Source organism: Corvus kubaryi, unplaced genomic scaffold, assembly GCF_017639235.1.
Source record: "Corvus kubaryi isolate FWS band 111438036 unplaced genomic scaffold, C.kubaryi_AGA036_p1.0 68, whole genome shotgun sequence".
NCBI classification, from domain to species: Eukaryota; Metazoa; Chordata; class Aves; order Passeriformes; family Corvidae; genus Corvus; species Corvus kubaryi.
Genome location: NW_024582056.1, coordinates 5,641,531 through 5,665,326, shown reverse-complemented (window position 1 = coordinate 5,665,326; position 23,796 = coordinate 5,641,531). Strand labels below are relative to the sequence as shown.

Here is a 23,796-nt window from a genome sequence, read left to right as displayed (position 1 = left end):
TCCTTCCTTCCTTCCTTCCTTCCTTCCTTCCTTCCTTCCTTCCTTCCGTCTTCTCTTTCACTCTACCCCTTACTTAGAATCCACTGCTTTAGGTTTATACTATAAGAAAAGGGAATAGCTCATACCAATTTCCATGTTGTGTGCATAATGTATTAATAAAACTTTGTAAGTATTTGTGGGCGCTCTGATTTTTGTTGTTGCTTTTCAGCTATGGGCATCTACAAATCTTGGGTTTTCCTTTCCCCTTCAGTGTAGGATGCCACACTACTTACTGCTCATTAAGAGTGTCTCTTGAAGCATACTACTAAAAACACAGGAAGAAAAGCAATTCTAACATCCATTGGGGAAAAACTAAGTATAGAAGGCTAATGAAAACATACTATGTTTGAAATTAGGTCACAGACTTAAAGCTGAATGTTGTGCTCAAAAGGCAGTCTCTGCAGAGAAACAGGACTCTGAAGAAAAGCATTTATCCAATGAGTTGTCCAAGAGGACTCTGTTTAGGAACTATTCATACACATAGGCTTGTTCATGCAGCCTGGAGTGAGTCTCTCTCTTAGTAAATCTCATCCCATCCAAAAAATATTTTGTATGAGGCATACATCTCTAAATAAAAGCATATCAACATAATGAAATAAATCTGGAACTTCTGTCCATTTGTTCTCTGTCCCATAACTTTTCAAGAACCAGAGTTCTTGTTATTCTAAATCAGAAAAGTGATTTCACCAGATGCAGGTTGCAATTACTGTCCACAGAGAAAAGTCAGATTATTTCTTCAAATCTGCATCCAGTATTTAGACATTGGATGGTGCCAATTTACCTTTAAGAAGCATTGTTGGAACCCTGGATTCTGAGAATTTCAGCCTTTCAGTGCTGAGAGGCAGTGATCCTCAGAAACACACTGTATTCAATCCAAAACCCTGTGAAAAGTTTCCTAAATTGTGTGATAACACTGAGGTTGTTGCTGTGTGATTAAAAGTTATGTCACTGGGTGAAATACGTAGAAAAGTAGAAAATTAAGTTTAGAAGATATAGGTAAGAATAGGTTACAATATGGAGGATTTTGGGTGTGGATTTATGTCTTCTACCTTCTCCTTCTTCTTCACAAACCTGAATGTTACGTCATTGGGTCAAAAGTTCTGCACTGCAGAACATGAAAATTTAGTAATTGGATTGTAAGTAAAACATATCTTATAATGGGCTAGTTTATACTTTAAAAAGCTTGGAAAAGTAAAACTCATGGCCATTTTCCACCCTTCCAACATAGAAGCACACTCTGTGTAGCTGTATTACTGTAAGATATAATAAACAACTAAGTCCGAACAAGAATACTCGCTCTCCTGCGTCTCAATTCAAATTCTGAGTAAAAAGAACTCGAGATGTAAAAGTAAAAGAAAGAAAAAGTAATAAAGCATAACATCTTTAATATGTATATTTATATGACTAATGATTAATTATTTTGTTTTCACAATGTTTAGACAAGGTTAAGCACATATCACAGTGAGCTGTAACAATCTCACAAGAATATTTTCAGCAATTATTATAACTAGATACAACTCAGGAGTCCATCAAGGGACACTTAATTGGTTTAAAATAATGATCTAATCATAAAGACTGCACATAATTAATAACAAACAAAATCTGCAAATAGTCAGCTGTCTCCCATTAATCACTACTGTGCAACTCATCTGTATTATCTAGTTATGTAAAATGGCGTGAAGAGCCTGAGGAAGCAACAGAATTTTACAGTGACTTCTTGTGCTAAGTACTCCTTCAGAAGCAATAAACATTGAAAAAAAAATCCATGATGATATGATGGTGGTGATGGATAGTCCCCATTCAATAGCAGTCAGGTAGAGTAACCTGGCTCAGTGCCATTCTTCTTGTTGGGTTCTTTCTGATTGTCCAAAAAACTCAGCCAGGATTACCAGCCGCACCTTGTGCCAGGAGGGAAAACAGTGGCCCTTCTTTGCCTGAAATGCTGTTAAACTCTGCCTGGAACACAAAGACTCACAGGGTCAGAGAAAGCATGAAAGAACAAGGATGTAATGAAAAATATGCTGACTTACATTTGGGGTAATAAATCGAATTTCATCTTTCTGTGTTTTTTTTTTTTAATATTTCTCATGTCATTAGAGAAAGTGAGATCAAAAGGGACAGATATTCCTTAGAAACTTAAAAAACTACAATAGCAGATTTTGTTCCTTATTCACCTACTTTGCTCCTCTATTTTTTCCAACTGCTGTAATTCCTCTTCTCTTGCTTATACCTTCTAACAGGAGCATTCAATTTTTAACCTCACATACAAACTAAACAAAACAACTCCCCAGAAAACCCTAGAAACCTGCTCACTGGCCTCTAATTGAAAATAGAATTATCACTCTTTAATAAGCACACAGATTCCTGCTAATCCATTTCTCACAATTTTTTATAAATATACAGTATTCTTCACATTCCTGTAGGAATACATAGTTCAGTCAGATTTCTTTCAGTAAAGATAGAGGGAATGTTTTAAATAATCAAAAGTAAGCTTCTTCTGAAATGCATCACTCTCCCACTCCCAACACACATTATGAATCAATATTCATTCTGTGTGTTTCTTCAGCACATCCTCTGCATAGTGTTCAAACAGTTTTTAATGAATCCTGCACTCTGTACTTATTCACTATGGCTTTCTTTGTATATCCAGAAAGGGACACAAGACTGAAAATTACTGCAGACAGAAATATAAGGTGTGTTCGGATGAGATAAGTTACTTTCAGAAAAGTAATTTCAATTATTACTTACAATCTGTGCCGGTGTCGCTCTGTAGGCTTCAAAGAGTACTTGTAAGAGTAAAGACAATGTTTTACTCCCTGTCAGCAACTGTAGTTATGCAGGAATTAGCGGATACAAACCACCATGGAGATGAAAATAGCATTTATACTGGGAGTGCAAAAGAAAATGAGATGCTCTGTTACTTAAATTAGTTGAATTAAATTTTCATTGGCCTCACTGAATATTAATCATCCACACAGTTTGTATTCGTATTGCACCCAAAATCTTCTCTAGTTCTCATACATGTATACCTCAAATCACTTTCCTTTTATATATATTTAGAACTGTATATCACAGAATGACAGAATAAGCTGAGTTGGAAGGAACCCACAAGGATCATCGAGTCCAAATCCTGACCCTGCACAGCACCAGATGCAAGAGCCACACCATGTGCCTGAGAGTGTTGTCCAAACACTTCTCGAACTCTGTCAGGCTTGGTGCTGTGACCAGTTCCCTGAGGAGCCAGGAAACACCCTTTGGCTGAAGCACCCTTTCCTAATATCCAACCTAAATATCCCCTGGCGCAAATTCAGGCCATTCCCTCAGGTCCTGCCACTGGTCACCAGAGTGAAGACTTCTCCTCTTCCTCTCAAAAGGAAGTTGCAGACTGCAATGAGGTCTCCCCTCAGTCTCTTCTCCAGGCTGAAAGGCCCAAGTGACCTCAGCCACTCCTCACAGGGCTTTCCCTAAAGGCCCGTCACCATCCTCGTTGCCCTCCACTGGATGTTTTCTAATAGTTTAATATAAACTGAACATATTACTCAAGGTGAGGTCACTCAAGTGAAGAGCAGAGTTTAAGCCTAAACACAATGCATCCTAAAGGAAGAAGGAATGATATTGTTGAAGGTTAGAGAATACTATAGTATTTATAATTGCAATTTACAATCCTAACTTTCCTTACACATTAGAATTTTACAGGAACAGTTAAACTCTAAGCATGAAAATGTTCTCCTAAATACAAAACTTTTATTTTTTTCTGTTTAATTCAAAAATCTAAAACTGAACAAACCAACCCCTAATCTAAACAGCACATCCTTAGTGGTAAGAAAAAGTTGCAACAGCTGAAGTGTGTACCTTACGGTGGAGAAATTAAATGATATTTACTTTTTTTTAATTATTAACCAAGAGTTCTTAGGAGCTAAAAGCAGAGTTACCTGTCTCAACACTGTTAAGGTAAGGCCACAGAAGGAGAAATTCACGATAGGAAAGTCCTAATTCCAGGCCTGGCAGAAGCCTGGTAGAGATCTGGTTAGCACATTCTCTTTAAGGGATCCAGGCAAAATCTCCCCACTGTGACAGACTGTGAAAAGAAGAAACTGCTAATATGTATATCATTGGTCAAACAAATCCCCCCAGGTTATGGGACAGATGGCATCTGTGACCACCAATGACCACGACACCCCCCGAAATATGCCTCTGTGGACATCCGGAACTGGGACTATATAAGGGTAGTATGGTGGTCCAGGTACTCAGAGATAAATTCAATGATCTCAGACCTAGGGGGAGGTTAACAAAGCTTGGAAAGAAGGACGTGTCACTGATAATGGGTGCAGAAAATGCAAAATTTAGGGGCCACAAGGACACTTGGCAGAACTCCCAAGATAAGAAAGAATCTAATAAAACCAACTCAGCAACTGTGCTGAAATCAGCTCCAGCTGGGTCAAAGGTAATTCCAGCAGGGGAAGATTGCAGCCATTGATTCATGGCCCACTGATCCAAGAAACCCACCGACTCAAAAGAAGAGAAGGACTGAGCATGCGGACTGACAAGCATAAGAAATGAGGGAATCATTTAACCAATAGGAGATAGAATGCTAGTTAATGAGGAAACTATGTAACTTGTAGACAACAAGCATTACTTTCTCTGTTTGCTAAAATTTATGAATAGTGAAAAGATTTGATAGTGGTGGACTCTGTGGACCCAGCACCTGTCAGAGACTGAAATATTATATTTTATGACTTAAACATTTTCTTAAAGGACTTTTAAAACTGTATTACAAAAGCTGAAGAGAAGACTACTGCACCCTGGATGGGGCCCTGACTGAGGCCTGACACTGCTCGCTGATGAAGATAAGATAAAGTAACAACTCAGAGCTGGGGACATTCACAAAAGCACAGGCTTAACACCTCCAGGATGAGGACCACAGTCCCAGGGCTATCAGCTGCCAGGCTCACACAGACCCCCTCGCACCAAAGGGCGGGGGGAGGAGAGGCTTTGGGTATCTTGGAAAAGCCTGTGGTCAGAGGTGCAGTGACTGCCCATCCTCCACTGTGCAGAGGAGCCCAGATGAGGGGTCCTCACCAGGGGGGAGGAAGCTTATCCACAGCAGAAGGGGGTGACATGGCCCATCACAGGCGCCCCCCGCCAAGGGGTCCCCAGACCCTGCACCAGAACACCAGGAGATGATGCAACACACACTCAGTGTTGCAAGGGACAGTGTGTCCAGCTAGCCCCTGCAAGAGAGGCACGTGGACGTTCCCACCTGGCCCGAAGTGTCTATTAATCCATGGAAGTCTGCACTCTTCGGCGTGTGGCGGCGTGTGGTGTGGCAGCATGTAGCGGCGTGGCCACAGCGGCGACGGGGGACCCTCACCACCAGCAGACCGGATGGAGGGGAGCAATGAGACGTCGTTGGGACCCTCGGATGGGTGATCTGCTTCCACTTAACCCCTGTCACCTCTCCCTGTTCCCCCACCCCCACGCACACTTCTTTTCTTTCTCTCTTTCTTTTCTCTTCCCTTCTCTTTGACTCTTTTACTATTAAATAAAATACATCCGTTGTTGGGAAATGGTTAGAGGATCAGGGGCATGGATCATTGGTAGAATTATGGGATCAATAAAAGAACTATACAAGCAATAGGCCTGCAAGCAAAGGTTAGTGTGAGAAACTGTCTGCATGAAAAAAATCTATGTGTGAGAAACAGGCCTCGGAAACAAAAAGGGAGTTTTGAAGCAATGCAGCTGTGCAGATAAGATGTGCTGACCGGGGGAGAAGGGAGGCTGAACTCTGAATTCTTTTAATCATAACATAAATGTAGAAGCTTGCCAATGTAAGTCCAATTATGTAGAAGCAGAAATGCGCTTTGATAAGTTTTAAGCCACTTAAGAGTTAACAAGCTGGTATACTATATAAGTGCCTCGGGATTGCTAATAAAGGGAGCTTGCTTTTATCAACCATATTGGTTTGGACTGCAATTCCTCCCCTCGCCGGAGTCCACGGACCCTTTTCCGACAATCCGTTGTACCTCGTTTGGTTTTAATCTCATTTCTGGGGATATTTTGAACTTTCTGAGTTCTTTTCGGTTTATGCACAGAGACTTAGTTTGCTTTGCTTTTCTGGGTTTAAACCGGATCGTAACAGCACCTCTTTCTGCACAGAACCCATCAGCAGAAGATTGAACCAAGTCCCCTGCCTCACCATCAAGAACCCCAAGGTGAAGGAGAATTCCTCTCACCTCTCTCTCCCCACCTCTCTTTTCCCCACCTCTGTGCCTCTTCTCCAGCTCTCCCTTTGCCCTCTTTCTCTTCCCACCACCCTGCCAGTTCTTCTGCCTCTCCCTCTCCCTTTCCCCTTTTCTACTCCTTTCTGTCTTTCTATCTCACATTTACTGTTAAATAAAATCCATGTTGTTGACTTTGGCATATGGTCTCATTTGTACCTTAACTTGAGCAGAGACATCTTTTGCTGGTTGGATCTTAATATTAGTGAAAAGAAAAATTCACTCTGTCATTTTCTTACCTATAAGTTTGTAAATGATAATATTTAGCATCTTAGTCAGTTTCTTTATAAATGCTCATGAGTCAAAATCCAAAATTGTACTCAATTATTTCTCATTATGATTCTTAAGAACATGGTGAAGTTTAACGGACACCAAGAATGAAAATTGTTACCCATTACTTCTGTGAAAGAGATGATATCCAAAAAGTAAAGCATAGGGTCCAAACGGTGATTTGAAACTATGTTTAAGCTTCTTTTTTTTTTAACTGACTGAAAAAGAGGTTAGTGGGTATATTTCTTCAAAGCTTAAATACATTTCTACTAGCTACTTTTCTTCATGACTTCATTTGCTGAATATATTTTGCAAAATCAACTGATGAGTTTTGGACTGTGCCTGGATCTTGCAGTTCATGGTCAGAATTAATTGTCTTCTATCACTGTTACATGTATCATTCAATTAAGTCTTCACTATGTTTCTGTGAAACTACTACATTTTTAAAGATATATATTTATTTCTAGACATAAGAATCTTCACCGCATTTGTTTCCATGTACTAGGTACCAGTCCCTAATCCAACATCCTATGACACTCCTGCGGAAATTTTGAGAACACGTGTTATGAGTGCATCCATGTATTCACAATTCAGCCATTGCTTTTTTTTAAATGCATCTTGCTTTTTAGACTGTTTACATTTCTTCAGGATGCAACAGAGCAGCTGGGCTACACACCAGGTCATGGCAAGATGTCTTAGAGAATCTCATACTATCCTGAATCAATACCATAAAGCCAAGATAGCTGTCTCCAGACCAACTCATCCTTCCTAGCCATCAGAGATCCTTCAAACAGAGGTGATATAACATTTCTTATAACCATAACAACTCTTCTGATGTTACTAGAAATCTACACCATAGAAAGTTGTCTTCATTTCATTCATGGCCCATTTGCCTTTGAACTAAAATGAGTGAATGGTGGCCATCAGCTACTTTACCTTTAAGTTCTGGAACTTCAAGTTGAGTTGTAGTGTGGTTGATGCTTTATTTTCTCACATTTTAGTATAATCTTTTATCTAAATGCAAGAATGTTTTTTAAAAAACAGCAAATACTTGTGAGACATGGATTATTTATTTGTTTCCTAAAAGCATTATGACAGGTATTTACTGAACATGTGCAACCTACTTTTAGTTCACTGAGTATCAGATCTGTAGAATTCTGTCCTAAAATTAATAACATCAATAGAAATTTTAGCACCAATTCAGATGGAAGTAGTTTTGTTGCTTTCACAACTAATAATTCAAGGTCACAAATCCAAATCTTCTTATATTCATCTAAGTAAAAGGAAAAGAAAATATGGACCAAGGACAAAATAGTATCAAGGAGATATTGAAAACTTATGTTAAGTGTTCAGGGACTCAAATAGAGAAAGAAATTTATAGATGAAAATGAAACTGCTAAGACAATATGTAAGCTTACTGATTACCTATTATATGCTTCATTACTTAATTAATCTACTACTTGCCTAAACATACTTTCAGAATACATAGCATGCCATAATAAAAGTGATCAGGGTCTGTTTTGCTCAGTAAAACAGTATGTGAGGGGAAGTCAGCTAAATCTTATCACAGTAAAGCTTGTCTCCTGCTGACATGAAAGAGAACTGCACAGCTAAAGCTCTTCAAAGGCTTTGAAGATGTACAGCATTGTAATCGTAGTCAGAGATAGTGAATTTGGGAGTGTGTCATCTGATGAGTCCCTTATAACTGAATTCCTTTATTCCACCTCTCTGTGTTACACTTTAACCTACTCAATGAGATCATGCCAGTGTCACACCACTCAAGCAGCAACATCTTTAACTATGACTCACTGACATCAATCATTCTTGTTTTTTTATCACACCAGAAAAAAACCCACCACTGCCTTTGTTCCCTATAAGAGACTTTTTACTTTTATGTTAATGTGATAAAAGAAAATACAGAAACAAACCAAAATTATTCAACATTTAAAAGAGTGTAAAAGAACTTCATGACATTCAATGGCATTGAAAAAGACACCTGTAGCATTCCCATCCTTAAAATATTCTTCTCTAACTTGGTCATATATAACTGACTCTGCAGTTACTTAGACGCAGTATGAACAAATTATGAGATGTAATATGAAAAAATGAATATGATCTATATTACATTTCTTAGTCTATGAGCAGGTGTGTGACTGAATATATTCCCTTTTTGAAGATGAGGCACACGTCAGTCAGCATTTTGCGTAACCTTCAGAATGGCACAGATGTGCACTCTGATATAAAAATTCTGCACTTGTAAATTTAATTAACTTGTTTTGAAACAAGAACAAATATTTAACTTCTAAATCTATACATTCAGACTGCACTTAGAGCCTTAGAGGTATATAAAATCCCAAGTAACCCAAATTAATCCAGAATGACAGTAGCTGTACAAATTTGCTAGACAGGTCAGCTGATTAAAATCTTAAATATTATTTCTGCAGTTTCTAATACTTGAAACGTTTTATATTTTTCACTGAGATTAAGCCTAATTTTGTGTCCCAACTTTAGGTTAGATATTGTCTTCTTCTATGAGCACCAACTGAATTAAACATTTGAATTTCACCATCCCTCCTAACAATTCAATCAGTTCAATCAAGACCTATTTTTGTCAGGCTAAATTTGTAAAACAACACTAAAATGAGGACATAATTCTCACTCTCTTTTTTATAAGTTAAACAGTAATGAATGATGCATTCAGTCTGAGCTATCAAATTCTAAACCAGATAATCTTGGTACTTGTTCCTTTAAAATTGTAATTTTATTTCACCAAAGAGCAAATAAATAAATAAGCATTGCTAGTTTTCATGGACCGTGATTTTTTTAAGAATAGAATATTTTGTAAAGAGATCCAAATGCATATTTTTGAGACCAGTTCAAACATTTCCACTCACATTGAAGACATTTTTAAAACTGAAAATTAAAATAACATTTATGCATTCTGTGGGAAAAAGAAAAATCAAAATCACTACATTTTGATGAGAAGTGACACAAACAATGCATCAATTCTCTAATCTCCACCAGCATAATTTTTAAAAGGTTAAGACTGTTATTTGAGTAGAAATTGTAAGTATCATTTAAATGTTACAGCTAGCTTCCCCCCATTTTCCATTTTACAGATTGGGTTTTTTATTATAATTTTCCTATTTCAAATGCTTTCCCATCAACCCACTTTTCTTCTTTAGGTTTAGAAAAAAAGCAAAAGAATAGGTATGAAAAAATTATTATGCCAGACAACAAGTATAAGAAGATGACACGAGAAACTTCTTTAAATGAGTGGCTTACTCTAATGGAATTTAAAATATTTAAGATCGTATGAAGAACAAAGTATGTGATAAAGTAAGAAAAATGGTACAATCAGAAAAACAGTCAGGTGGATGACAATAATAGAACCTAGCTGTTTGCATATCATTTAACTGGATCTACCTATTTAGTGATTGATTCCTAGGCACCATTCTTGACCACCTTTACCAGGATAATGGAGCAACATACTTAGATGACCTGATCAATTCTTAGTTCTGCTTACGCTTCTTAGTGTGGGACTGATAGAGGTCACTGAACAGCATTCTGATAGATGCTGAAAGGGTATACTAAGAAAATGTTTCTTTTGAGGCTTTTTTTGCTAAAATACTTATAAACACTGACTTACATGGTTATAGACTTTAAAGGAGCACCAGACATTAGAAAAAAAAAAGTTTTTATAGAGAGGAAAGTCAAAACGATGGTGAAGTAATTTTTGTTATTTGCTTAAGACAACACAAACACTTAATAGGAGGTGAATGACAACTATACAAAAAACACAAGAAGATACTTACTTGATGACTAACCAAGACCTTAGAAATATGTTTTCCACCAAACAGTCTTGCAAGCCTCCACTGAAGATACCAGAAGCCTGATAATATAGCAGCTTTCACTGAAAGAGAAAAACAAAGTATTGAACATGGTCAGAAAATAATGTTTTTCTTTGCATGATACTTAAGCAAGCAGAAAACAGCATAAGCATTGGAGTGTCCTTTGCAGTAGAACATGTAGATGTTAAGATGTTTATCCTGGCAAATCTATAGAGTCTGTACTACAGTAATGAATGGATTTTTATTTTTATGCAGCTGTTCAAAATTGGAACTTATTGAAATAATTAAATGTACAGCAATGGTATTTTCAAGGTTTGTAAGTAGCTTGGGAGCAATGCATAAGTCCATATCTCATGCCAAATATAGGAAAATGAGCTAATTTGAGAACCTTTTGAGTTAAATCAAGTTAATTACTCTCTTAGAGAAATAAAGAAGCACTGATTCTGAAACTGTTCAGAAACCACTAAAAATACTCAAACAACAAAAATAGCCTAGTTCTGTTTTTGCACAAATTTAGAATCAAATCTGTTTTAGACAATATTTTTCTTCATTTATAGACATTACCAACCCTTTTCAAATATGCCTTTTATCAATATAATCTCATGAAACACTTTTCTTAGTTATTGTCACCTAACTAATCTCACAGTATATGATACTAATAAAAATTAATAAATCAACCAAGAAAAAGTTAAATAAAGATATATTAAATCACTAAGAAATTATTTTTGCATTATTTCTGTAAGCACCCCCTCAGAATATCCAGTGATATGTATGTAGATTCCTAGTTAATGTGAGTCCATAAACAGAGTCTAGGTATACAATATATAAACTGAAATAAACTTATCAATTTAATATTTCTTTTTTACTTGATAAACTTTAATTTCTATAGATCTATAGACACTCTTTCAGGCACTGAAAGAGTCTGCCTTGTATGGAAGACCAGTTAGTTTTAAAAAAGCATGTGAGACAAAGAATTACTCACTGAACTGTAAATTCTACCAGTAAAATGTATGAACATCCTTTACCAAGAAGCTTTGTTAGCTTTATTAAAATGCACTGCTTGTTTTAAAATACTCATGAATCATTTATAAGAAATAGGAAAACCACAGGCAAGCCTAACCCTCAGTTTCACATGCAGGTGTTTTGTTATGCCCCACAAAGATATCATTTTTCAAGTCAAGAAACCTTGCTACTGACAAACAAGTTCTCAAATATACCCTGAAGTCTGTGAACAAGTGCTTGGGTCAAAGTATCACCGGAAGCTGCAGAAATGGCTCCACAATAATATCATTTTTACTGCCCTTCATTTGCCTCCTTGTAATATAACTGTAAAGTATCAGAGATCTGTAGTCACCCCAGAGAAACTATGAATAGTAACAGCTAGAAAACCAATAGTACCTACATTCCACAGTGTAAGCCATTTATAAATAAGGTGTCATCTGTCTCAGAACAAGGCTCCTGATTCTTGGTTACAACTGAAATGTGTCATCAGTGACATGGCTTAATTGCACGTGGGCCTGTAATCCTTCCATACAACAGAAAAAGTATCAGTTTGGATGAGGTTTTCCTTTTAAAGTATTATAAGATTCACAGTCCTATCTGGGTTTTTTCCACACTCTTTTCTTCAGAATGTGTAAATTTCTTCATTGCTAAATTCTCTGCTTTCAACTTTGCTAACTTTTTCTGTCTTACTTCCACTGATCTCCCCCCTAATATTGCTTTTAATATTCCACTGGGATAATTGATCTCTGTCTAGGATTAATCTTACAGGAACTGTTATTGGTATCTTTATGAATTATAATTCTATTAAGAATGACAGATGAGTTGTTCTTCGTATGCTTGATCCTATGAGTATTAAGGCTCTGTTGAAACACTGAGATATGTAGAAGTAATTATATTATTATTAATAATATATTAAATTCATGTGATTGCCACTGTGATTTTAAGCAAATAATATATGAATAATATTATTATTAATATTGATATTAATATAATTATTGCCATACTAATCATCAATTGCTGTTGTCATTATTAATTGGCTTAGAGCTTGTTTCTGTTGGGGTTCCTCCCCCCTTCCCATGTCGTCCTGGAAGAGGGGCCCTGAGGGGGAGGCACGGGGTCTCCCTAGCCACTGGTCAACCTCGTTCCCCATTGGTTGTTTTGTGTTCCCCAGCGTGGCCAAGGACCCTCGGGTACCATGATTGCGGCAGTTTCCTCAGCATCCTCAGCTATGCGGCTGGAGAAATAAACATCTCTGAAACATCTGTCAAGAATCAGTCCATATATTTCTTTTCCACGGGCCTCATTGTCTTATACATGTGTTGCAGTATCCGCACTGTAAAAAATGGTAGGGAACTGCGAGCAAAGCGATCCCCGATCCCTAAGGACAGTGACTGATTTGTGAGTAAACTCTGGATTTCTCTTCTTGTTTCCGTTTTGCTGTTCCATCTCGAAACTATGGAGGAACTGTGGAAAGACTCTTGGCTCTCAGAGCCGCATATGGACACTTATCTTAAACTTGAAAAGATTCTTGAACAATGATTTGTAAATTTTAGCTTAATTCAAGCTCAAAAAGAACTGAAACATTTCCTTTCATGGTTATTTAAGAACTTTTTCTACGTTTCTTGGGACTTGATTCTTACCAAAGACTTTTGGGACACTGTTTGGACACAGTTAATTTCTGAGTCAAAATATATGCTGATGGAAGACTATTTTCGTGAATATTATTTAGTTACTGAGATTGTTGAACAATGTCAGCTGTGTCCTGGCGAAGGGAAGCCTGGCTCAGGGACCGTATGACCTCGGCCATGTGGACCGAGCGCTCTGCGAGCAGCAGCGAGGCAGTTCCTGTGCACGGGCAGAGCGACGCAAGCTGCAGTGTCGGCAGTGCAGTGAGGCACGGCAGGAGTGGCGCGACCCAGCGATGCCCGCCTGTCCCCGTGCAGTGCATGGTAGAGCGAGCCCTGTGAGAGGAGCAGCACGCAGGTGGCGGCCGGCGGCGATGGCTGCGGAGCGGAGCTGCACCCAGCTGAAACACATGCTGGAGCAGGGCGTGGGGGGGTCGTCGATCCGGGGCCCGGCCGAGACGTGGGTGCGGCACCAGGCAGCGACAGCGCAGCTGCGACCAGAGGAGGAGGTGGCACGTGGGGAACTGAGCGATGTGGCCTGGCCCAGCCCATGCAGCCCCGAATGCGACCCTGGTAAGAGCGTGCAGACACGAGCAGCTCTGACGGCCCCAGCAGCCCTGGCAGTTCCAACATGGGAGCAAGCGAAAGCGAAAAAGAAAGCAAAAATGCAGCGCGACAGAAAACAGCAACCACTTGGAAAAGGGAAAAAATCATCGTAGCTAAGGTTTTAGGAATAGTGAAATGGTATAATGTTAAACAAAATTATGGTTTTATAACAAGATGTGACAACCAGGAAGACATATTTGTTCACAGAACTGCTATTAAAAAGAATAACCCTGAAAAATACCTCCCAAGCTTAGGAGATGGAGAAGTAGTAGAGTTCAAAATTGTGCAAGGTAGAAAAGGGTTACAAGCAGCAGAGGTCACTGGGCCTGATGGTGTTTTTGTGAAAGGCAGTATATATGCTAAAAATCATGTTAGACAATATCTCCATTATAAACAGTCCTTACAGTCTCCCTTTCCTAAACCCACCTTTCCCTTTTACTCTATATCCTATTACCCCCAGTGTATTCCCAATCCATTTCTTCACCCACGGTTTCCCTCACAAAACCATGCTTTTTCCAATTGTTTCCCCAAAAATCCCTTTCCAATGCCAAGCCAGGGATGAAAAGGGGGAGGGAAGAAATTAACTATTTTTGTTTAGAGTTCCAACAGGTACATATAGAAGAAAACCTCTCCTGCCTCAGTTTCCCCACAAAGCATGCTCAGAGAGTCCTGTCTCCCTTCTGTCAACCTTAAGATGTTCCAGAGAATTTGTTTGGACATTTAAAGACTCAGGAGGATGGCTTGTTTTGTTTTGAAACTGTCCTTGTTATCTCATGTTTATCCAGTTGTTTTCAATGTTAAGTTTTAAATCTCTTTTTGTTAAAAATAAATGGGTGAAATGTTGGGGTTCCTCCCCCCTTGCCATGTGGTCCTGGGAGAGGAGCCCTGAGGGGGAGGCACGGGGTTTCCCTAGCCCCCGAGGTCAACCTCGTTCCCCATTGGTTGTTTTGTGTTCCCCTGCGCGGGCAAGGACCCTCGAGTCCCGTGATTGAGCAGTTCCTCGGCATCCTCAGCCATGCGGCTGAGAAAATAAACATCTCTCTGAAAATATCTACCAAGAATCAGTCCATATATTTCTTTTCCATGGGCCTCGTTGTCTGATACACGTTGCAGTATCCCCACTGTAACATGTTTCCTCTAAGCTACAGGATTCACAGGAAGTGGAACACCATACATTCAGCGATTATGATGTATTTACTTATTTACTTCTATTAGTGTGTTTTCTTAAGATCCCAAATTTGTCCAAGAGTTTTTCTTAATCCTATACACTATTTTTGGGAATTCACGACCAATTCTTTCTTCTTGATGTGATATGCAATTAACTACCTGGTATTAGACTGGTAATTAGACTGATCTGAAAGAGTTCATTTTTTTTCTGGGTTTGGAAGTGTTCTGCTCAATAGCATATTAAATAAGCCTAATATGCACTATAAATACTGAAAAGTATCATAACAGAAAAAAAGCTCTTGGTACATTGGAAATCAGAGTTTTGGTTCAAAGGATAAATGCACATTAGTGGTCAGCCACCAACTTCTTTTAGACAGACAATCAGAGTCAGAACACGTTGTAGGTGAGACTGGCTAAATATAGGTGCTTAATGACATCCAAATGGGACAGTCAGATATAAAACTAGATTCTATAGTTGACCTTTTGAAGTGGTCTTCTGGCCATGAGTAAATATCATAAGACATCTAACATGACATTAAGGCAGCTAAATCCCACTCAGCTATGCTGTGATGTTTTCAAACCAGATTTGAGATGAGTCCTGAGTATGCCAAGAGCAGTGAAATGAAATCACTAGAAAAATATCTGTGCCTTTTAGAGGATGACTCTAGGAGGCAGAGTGTCACAGACTCTCTAGAGGAGATTAAAAAATGGCAGTGAAATACTCAAAGGGAAAAACATTCTGAGATCATAGAAGAAAAACCAAAACCCCAACAAAAACCTAAAAAAACCAACCCCAAAACCAATCAAAAACCAACTAAGGGACATTAACACAGCAAGTATGCTTTCCCAGACTAATGTCCCCTTGATTACTCAACTGAATAATATGCTGAGTCCTACTGCCAGCTCTCCACTCTGCCTGCCCAAACCTGGTGAAGAATGTAAATCTCCAGCTTTAGGGTGAGCTGTGCTTGACCTTTAGAGAGTATGGGATACAGTAGGACTATCTTAGATATTTCAGAGTTCAGTAGCATACACAAAACAACTGATGACCCAAGAGGATGTATGCAACTGTAGACTTTGTAGCTCCTCCCTCCTCATTTGCCATGAAGTGCTACATATTTGAAGATATTTTTTCTTCTAGAGTTCTTAATATTAAAGGGAATACTTATCTGGAGAAGACAGCTTAATTACAGAGGATTATTTAACATTATTCTCAAAGTAACTGAGATTAATACTAAGGAACACACAATAGGTTTTTTTTGTTGTTCTCAAAACACCTACCAGACTTTCAAAGAAAACTTGCCTCAACTCTTACCTCTCACAAGCAAAGCAACTGTCATTGTTTTGCAAAATTCCTCATCAAACAACAGCATATGGTATATTCAAAAATTGCTAATAAACCAAGGTCATAAAAAAAGTATGTAGCAAAATTCCAATTGCACATTTCAGTCTGTAAAGCTTATTTAGCCTTAGTGAGTTTCACCTCTAACCACATGGCCCTGTAATGCAGTGCTGTCATTGCCATTAGTCAAATAACAAGCCATTACCACTTCACAGAGCCTGTGCAGTCTCCACCCCCAACATTTTTAAAGACCCCTTTTTTTGATGGGCTCAGCCATCTGCTGTCAACCAAGTGATTTGAGAAACACATTGGACTACACGACCTCCAAATTTCATTGATATTAATGCAAATAAAATGCACACATATACTAGACCACATATTGTCTCTTTGTCTGTATTTCCTTATTAGGGATAATAATAAAGCTGTAAATATATTCCTTTTCCTTTTTGAATGAAATTTTATGGCTGAATTCTGAATTCCATGAAACTGGATGGGAAAATTGCCAGTAACTTTCATGTGGAGAACTTTTATCCTGTTTGTATTAGACAAAGCGCAAGTGGAAATCAGGACTCTTAAGTTTTGATCATGTAAGTTCACGTGATTACCACTGTGATTTTAAGGAAATGCTTCCATATTCACTAGAGCATAGACAGACATGCCTAAACTGAAGCATGTTGTGTACTTGAACTTTAGTAAAGCCTTTGAAATTATCTCCCACAGCATTCTCCCTCAAAACAAATCTGGGAGGAATGGCCAATACCCCAAGGTCCTGTGGAGCCCTTCAGAATGACCTTGACAAGTTGAAATATGGACAGAGAAGAACTGTCTGAAGTTCAACAAAAGCTAATGCAGGATCCTGCACCTGGGGAAGAATAATCCCATGGACCAGGACAGGCTGGGGGATGAACTGCTGCAGAGCAGCTCTGCGGAGAAGGACCTGATAGTCCTGATGGACAGCAAACTGTCCATGAACCACCAGTGTGTCCTTATGGCCAAGAAGGCCAGAGGTATGCTGGGGTGAATTAGGAATAGCATTGCCTGCAGGTCAAGGGAGTGGATCCTGCCCCTCTGCTCAGACCTGGTGAGGCCACATCTGGAATGCTGTGCCCTGTTCTGGGCTCCTCAATACCAGCCAGACATGGGGCTCCTGGAGCAGGTCCTGCAGGGGGCTGTGAAGATGATTAAGAGACTGGAACATGTCTGTTATGAGGAAAGGCTGAGGGTGTTGCGCCTGTTCAACCTCACAAAGAGAAAACTGAGAGCGGACCTCACACGTCTGTAAGTGTCTGAAGGAAGGGTGTCAAGAGGCCAGAGCTAGTGTCAGAGACTGAAATATAATTTATGAATTAAATATTTTCTTGAAGGACTTTTAAAACTGTATTACAAAAGCTGCAGAGAAGACTACTGCACCCTGGATGGGGCCCTGACTGAGGCCTGACACTGCTCGCTGATGAAGATAAGATAAAGTAACAACTCAGAGCTGGGGACATTCACAAAAGCACAGGCTTAACACCTCCAAAGGTAGAGACCACAGCACCAGGGCTATCAGCTGCCAGGCTCACACAGACCCCCTCGCACCAAAGGGCGGGGGGAGGAGAGGCTTTGGGTATCTTGGAAAAGCCTGTGGTCAGAGGTGCAGTGACTGCCCATCCTCCACTGTGCAGAGGAGCCCAGCTGAGGGGTCCTCACCGGGGGAGGAAGCTTATCCACAGCAGAAGGGGGTGACATGGCCCATCACAGGGGCGCCTCTCAAAGGGGTCCCCGGACCCTGCACCAGAGATGATGCAACAGACCCTCAGTGTTGCAAGGGACAGTGTCAAGCTGGCCCCTGCAAGGGAGACATGTGGGCGTTCCCACCTGGCCCAAAGCGTATATTAATCCACGGGATTCTGTACTCTTTGGCGTGTGGTGGTGTGGCACGTGGCAGTGCGTGGCGGCATGTGGCATGTGGCGACGTGGCCATGGTGGTGATGGGGGACCCTCGCCACCAGCAGACCGGATGGAGGGGAGCAACGAGACGTCATTGGGACCCTTGGATGGGTGATCTGCTTCCACCTAACCCCTGTCACCTCTCCCTGTTCCCCCACCCCCCACACACACTTCTTTTTTCTATTTCTTTCTCTCTTTCTTTTCTCTTCCCTCTTCTTTGCCTCTTTTACTATTAAATAAAATACATCCATTTTTTGGCATCAACATTTAATCTCATTTGCTTTTAGTCTCATTTGGGAATATTTTGAACCTTCCAAGTTCTTTCTGGTTTACACACAGAGACTTAGCTAGCTTTGCTTTTCTGGGTTTAAACCGGATTGTTAACAGCTAGGGTCTGCTCAGTGGGGCAAAGCAATAGGACAAGAGGCAGAAACTGATGTACAGGAAGTTCCACTGGAATAAGAAGAAAAGCTTCTTTATTGTACAGATGACTGCACACAGGAGCAGATTGCACAGAGAGGTTCTGGTGTCTCCCTCACTGGAGATCCTCAAGAACTGTCTGGGCACAATCCCGTGCAATGTGCTCTAGGATCACACTGCTTGAGCAGGAAGGTTGCATCCCATGGCACACTGTGGTCCCTTCCAGCCTGTCCCATTCTGTGATTCTATGAAACTGGCTACTTGTGGCTTGGCCAGGTGCACTCATCACTGGGCAAAAAGCTGGCTGGATGTCTGGGAGGAGAGAGAGGTGGTGAATGGAGTTACATCCAGCTGGTGCTTGATCACAGGTGATGTTCCCCAGGGCTCTGTACTCAGACCGGTTTAATATCTTTATTGATGCTCTGAACAAGGAGATTGAGTGCACCCTCAGTTTGCAGATGACACCAAGTCGGGCAGAAGTGTTGATCTGCTCAAGGGTAGGAAGGCTTTGCAGATGGATCTGGAGAAAATTGCCTCAAGTTGCACCAGGGGAGGTTTAGGTTAGATATTAGGAAAAATTTATTCACTGAAAGGTTGGTCAGGGCAAGCCCTTGCAGGAACAGGCTGCCCAGGAAGCAGTGGAATCACCATCCCTGGAAGTGTTCAAAAGATGTGTGTATGTGGCACTTGGGGAGATGGTTTAATGGTGAACAAAGTAGTGCCAGGTTAATGATATGACTCAATGATTTTAGGGGTCTTTTCCAGCCTTAATAACTCTACGATTCTGTGTAGATGCCTGACTCAAAAGAGGATGTTAGCATGCTCAGCATTAGATCTGGGGTGAACTTGGATTCAGCAGCAGATGATTCAGAAGTTTTATGTTTAAATATAAGTTCATATTAGGAGATTTGATACAAAGCAGAAGTGTCACCTTCTGACTAATATCACAAAACATTTCAAAAGCTTCTGGTTTCAATTCTGTATTATGTGAAACTATGAAAAAGTACAGACAAGAAAGAGAAGTTATTGACAGCTACATTTAATTCTTTGCTAAGGCTTTTGTTTCTACTGTCTCAGAAGTGAGTCATCTATTAAGTCAACATTAGAACTCAGATCTCATTTATATAGGCCTTTCTTTCTTTCAGAGTTGAAATCTGAACAGGCCAGTATAAGCTGCTCTATCTGCAGGGTATAAGAAGGAATTCTCAGTAACTCTCTAGCATTAACTTTTCTTACAAAGCATCTACTGACATCTTACAAATCCTCAGTGTTAAAGATTTACTAAAGCAAAAACTCTAATGGATTTCTACATGCATTACCTTTAAATCTCCTTCAAGATAATTCTTTTATGTGGGCAATACAGTCTGCTTGACATCTTAAATAGTGAAGAAATGGTGCAGAGCATTTGACAACTTGACAATCAGAATAGGTCAAAACAGTAGTGCTCAGAAAGCTTGCTGGAATATCTGGATATGTTGTTACTGTTGTTTTGTTTGTTTTTATTGTTGTTTTTAGAAGACTTATAAGAGAAAGGAGACTGAGTGACAGAAAAAAACAGCCCTTAAAATGGAGGAAATGGCAAAAGTTAGAACAGACTTTGTGAATGTCTACAATACATACATTCTCTTTTGGTGGAAACCTGGTGAATATTATTTAGGAATTGAACCTGAGATTACATACCAGATATGATTATAATAACTTTATCATAGTGTTATTTAAGATAAGAATCTGAGAATTGAGGAGAAGAAAGGAAGAAATTATCCTAGAGACGCTGGAAAAAAAAGAGATTCCAACACAGTTCAAGAATACTGTAAAAGAACATCCCTTACAATCATTTACACAGACTCAGAAGGGAGATGTTGACAGATTCACAGCAGTTCCCAAAAAAGTAGGTCCTGTTTAAAAGGTAGCAATTGGACAATCTGCACAGTAAATCCAGAGAGCAGAAGGGCACCTTATCTACTAGGAATGTGTAAAGATATTAAAAAAAAGTCTAGGACCATTAAATAATCCTATAAATTGTAAGTGTATTAAGCAAGCAAAAAAGGTGCTTTAAACTGGAATATAAACACAGTCAAATAATACAACCAACAACAGTATATTAATATTTTGTAACACTGTGATAACATAACTACAAAATAGGCAAGTATTTTACATGAGTGACTAATGTGTCTAGAGAGTAACTGATATGAGGAGCGAGGGAGGGAGCTAGGGTTGTTTAGCCTGGAAAAATGGAGGTTCAGGGGGGACCTAATTGCTCTCTTGCAAGGTGGGTGTCAGCTTCTTCTCCCACACAACTAGAGACAGGAAGAGAGGACACAGACTCAAGTTGCACCAGGAGCGGAGGTCCAGCTTAGAAATCAGGAGGAATTTCTTCATGGAAAGGGTTGTTAAGCATTGGAATGAACTGCCCAGAGAGGTGGTGGAGTCACCACCCTGGGAGTGTTAAAGAAATGATTGGACATGGCACTTAGTGTTTTGGTCTAGTTGACAAGGTGCTGATCAGTCAAAGGTTGGATTTGATGATCTTGGCAGCCTTTTCCAACCTTAATGATTTTGTGATTCTGTGCACCTCTGAAATCAAAGATCAATATGCTTACCTAAAGAAGAAGCTAAAAAAATAGAAGTGAACTTTGGTGAAATTCTAGTACTTTCTATAAACATGAGGCACACAGTATAATAAAGAAGCAAAATATCATCTACAGGAGAATATCTAAAATTCATCAAAAAATCAGAAAGCAATCACAAAAAGAGGACTTTTCCAGATGCAAATTCCATCAAAGATTGAAACAGGTGTAAGTAGTAAGAACATTAAATCAACAAATACAGATACAAATTTTGCCAGAATCTGAAATGATATGAATATCAAATTTTAATCACTAGAAGAAGAAAGGAAGTTTAACAAGCTTAATGGGAAAAGATGCTGGTCTAGAACTGGATTAACTGCCAGCAGTGAAGAGCAAATTGCTAGTACTAAAAGAGGGATTTAGGCCACTGGTACACTTAGGGAAACTATTGAAGTGAATCTCTAAGAAAAAAGATATTGTCAAGAGAAAAAGCAGATAATGTCGAGATGTTTATGCCAGCAACTTAGACAATATAATATAGATGCTTTAAATATTAGTGCAAGACACACACTCAGGGGAAGAAAAAGAGGAAAGAGAAAAACAAGAATAGCAATTAAAAAACATGGTGAAATGGTAATGTTACTATAGCGTAGTTATTGAATAATAAATAAGAAAAGGAAAACCAAATATAAATAATTACTATAAAATAAGAAGAGATCGTGTGGAAATATTGATTAGGAAATTCGGAACAGTTCATATGGACAGAAGAATCAAGTTAATCAAAGCAACTTCAGAAGGAAAAAGAGGCGGTTTTACTGGTAGCTGAATTCTTGAAACCCTCCCTGGGACACTTTTTCTTTGGATGACTGAGTATTCTCCCCAAGTCTTCCTCCTGCATTGTGTAGGAAGCGGTGCAGCCCCACACCAATGCAGCCACGCACTCTGGAGGCTGAGACAGCTGCAAAAGGTCATCTTGCCAAAGCAAGTAGGGCCCAAGCATCAGGCCCAGCACTAGTAAGCTCACTAGGATAGCTTTAGACTTGATTTTTTAGTTTTAATGGGTACACTAAAAATCAACACAGTTACCCGAAATTTTCCCAGTAAATTAACACTAACCTTTCCCAGGAAATGGAATTTCTTGAAATACATCACAAAGTTCCTTTGATGCCTTTCTGTGCTGGGTCCTAAAGTCCTAGTCACAGTCTTAGATTGTTGCTCCGGCCCCTCTGTAATTTGCCGGCAAAGAGAGGGGCAAAGCAAGATGTGTTCCAACTCAAGACTGTGATTTTCAAGGTCTTTAGGGTCCTTTCGTGGTCGCCAGCAACTGATGCCTTTTTCTGGTCTTAAAATCAAGAGTCATACATGGTAAGAAGGGGAAAAGGGATTTTACCTTGGTATTTATTTTAAGGATCCTTAGGTGTACACGTCCAGGTCATATGCATCGAGATGCACCCCGCAAAATGCTCGCCCCAAAAGTTCGGGTATAACATTATAGGTTTTACTAATTAGCATATCTATCAAAGATTCCCCAATGAGAGGCTCAAGTGAGCCCCCCTCCCCAAGGAACCTTCCCCTGGATGGTTCTATCTTGGTTTACAGAATATGTTCTGGAGAGGACCTTGGGGTCTGAGGCACACTGATCCCTAGCTACGAAGCTTCTAAAATGTTTAGTCTCTTAGCTTGACAAAGAAGTCTAAGAATGTAAGCAAAAGGCACGAGGAACACAGAAGTTGCAAAAAGGTACAACAGGGGTATAAAAGAAAAGGCAAAAATCTTCATGGCATCACCTTCATCTCAGAAAACACCAGCTAAAATTTTATTTACCTGTAAGTCACTGAATCAATAGGAAAATTTTTATAAATGGCTTTGAAGAGAACACTAAGGAAGACTTGATTATAGAAAATAATTCCACAACTGCCTTGACAGTTTGAAGGGACTAACATTGTGAGGGACACTGTAAAGAACATAGTCTCAGTCTCTAAGTCCACCATTCTTACATCTCATCAACACATACAAATATGTCAAAAGTGGGTGTCAATAGGATGGTTCCAGACTTTTTCAGTGGTCCCCAGTGACAGGACAAGGAGTAATGACCATAAACTAAAACACAAAAAGTTCCCCCTAAACTTGAGGAGGAACTTCTTTACACTGAGGGTGGCAGAGTACTGCCATATTGCCCAGAGAGGTTGTGGAGTCTCCCTCTCTCGAGATATTCCAAACCCACCAGGACGTGTTCCTGTGTCACCTGCTCAAAGTGACCCTGCCTTAGCAGAGGGTTTGGACTAGATGATCTCCAGAGGTGCCTTCCAACTCTAATGATTCCGTGTTTCTGTGATCTCAAGCAACAATTAAGTACCTGTGGAGAGAGATGCTAAATGAACTAAAGCTTAACTGCATAACAAATTTGAAAAAAATCTTATCTCTGGCATCAGAAACCACAGGTCTAATGTAAGCACTTTCAAAAACAGCAATAAATTTTGCAGCTGAAATACAAGTAAAAAGATTCAGGGAAAAAACTTGAGCCCCATCAATAATGGCAGCAGAGTACCAATTAAAAGCCATCTATGTGTTCTCAAAACTAGATTGCACCTGGTCTGTTTGAATGCAATTAATGAAGCAGACTGCTATAAGTAAGAGGAACTAGCAGGAACTTTGCAAGATGAAATGAATACTAAAATTATCAAGGTTCTCCTTTTCCCA

The 23,796-nt window shown here is 39.5% G+C and overlaps 1 protein-coding gene across 4 annotated transcripts in view; it reads right to left on the bottom strand.

The window, feature by feature from the left end:
• The window catches only part of CDH18 (cadherin 18), a 521,943-nt gene that overhangs the window by 395,325 nt on the left and 102,822 nt on the right, over positions 1–23,796 (bottom strand). For all 4 annotated transcript variants that reach the window (XM_042048680.1, XM_042048682.1, XM_042048689.1 and 1 more), the window contains one exon: positions 10,403–10,500. The gene's annotated coding sequence lies outside the window, so the exon portion shown is untranslated. The remainder of the gene's footprint in view (positions 1–10,402; positions 10,501–23,796) is intronic.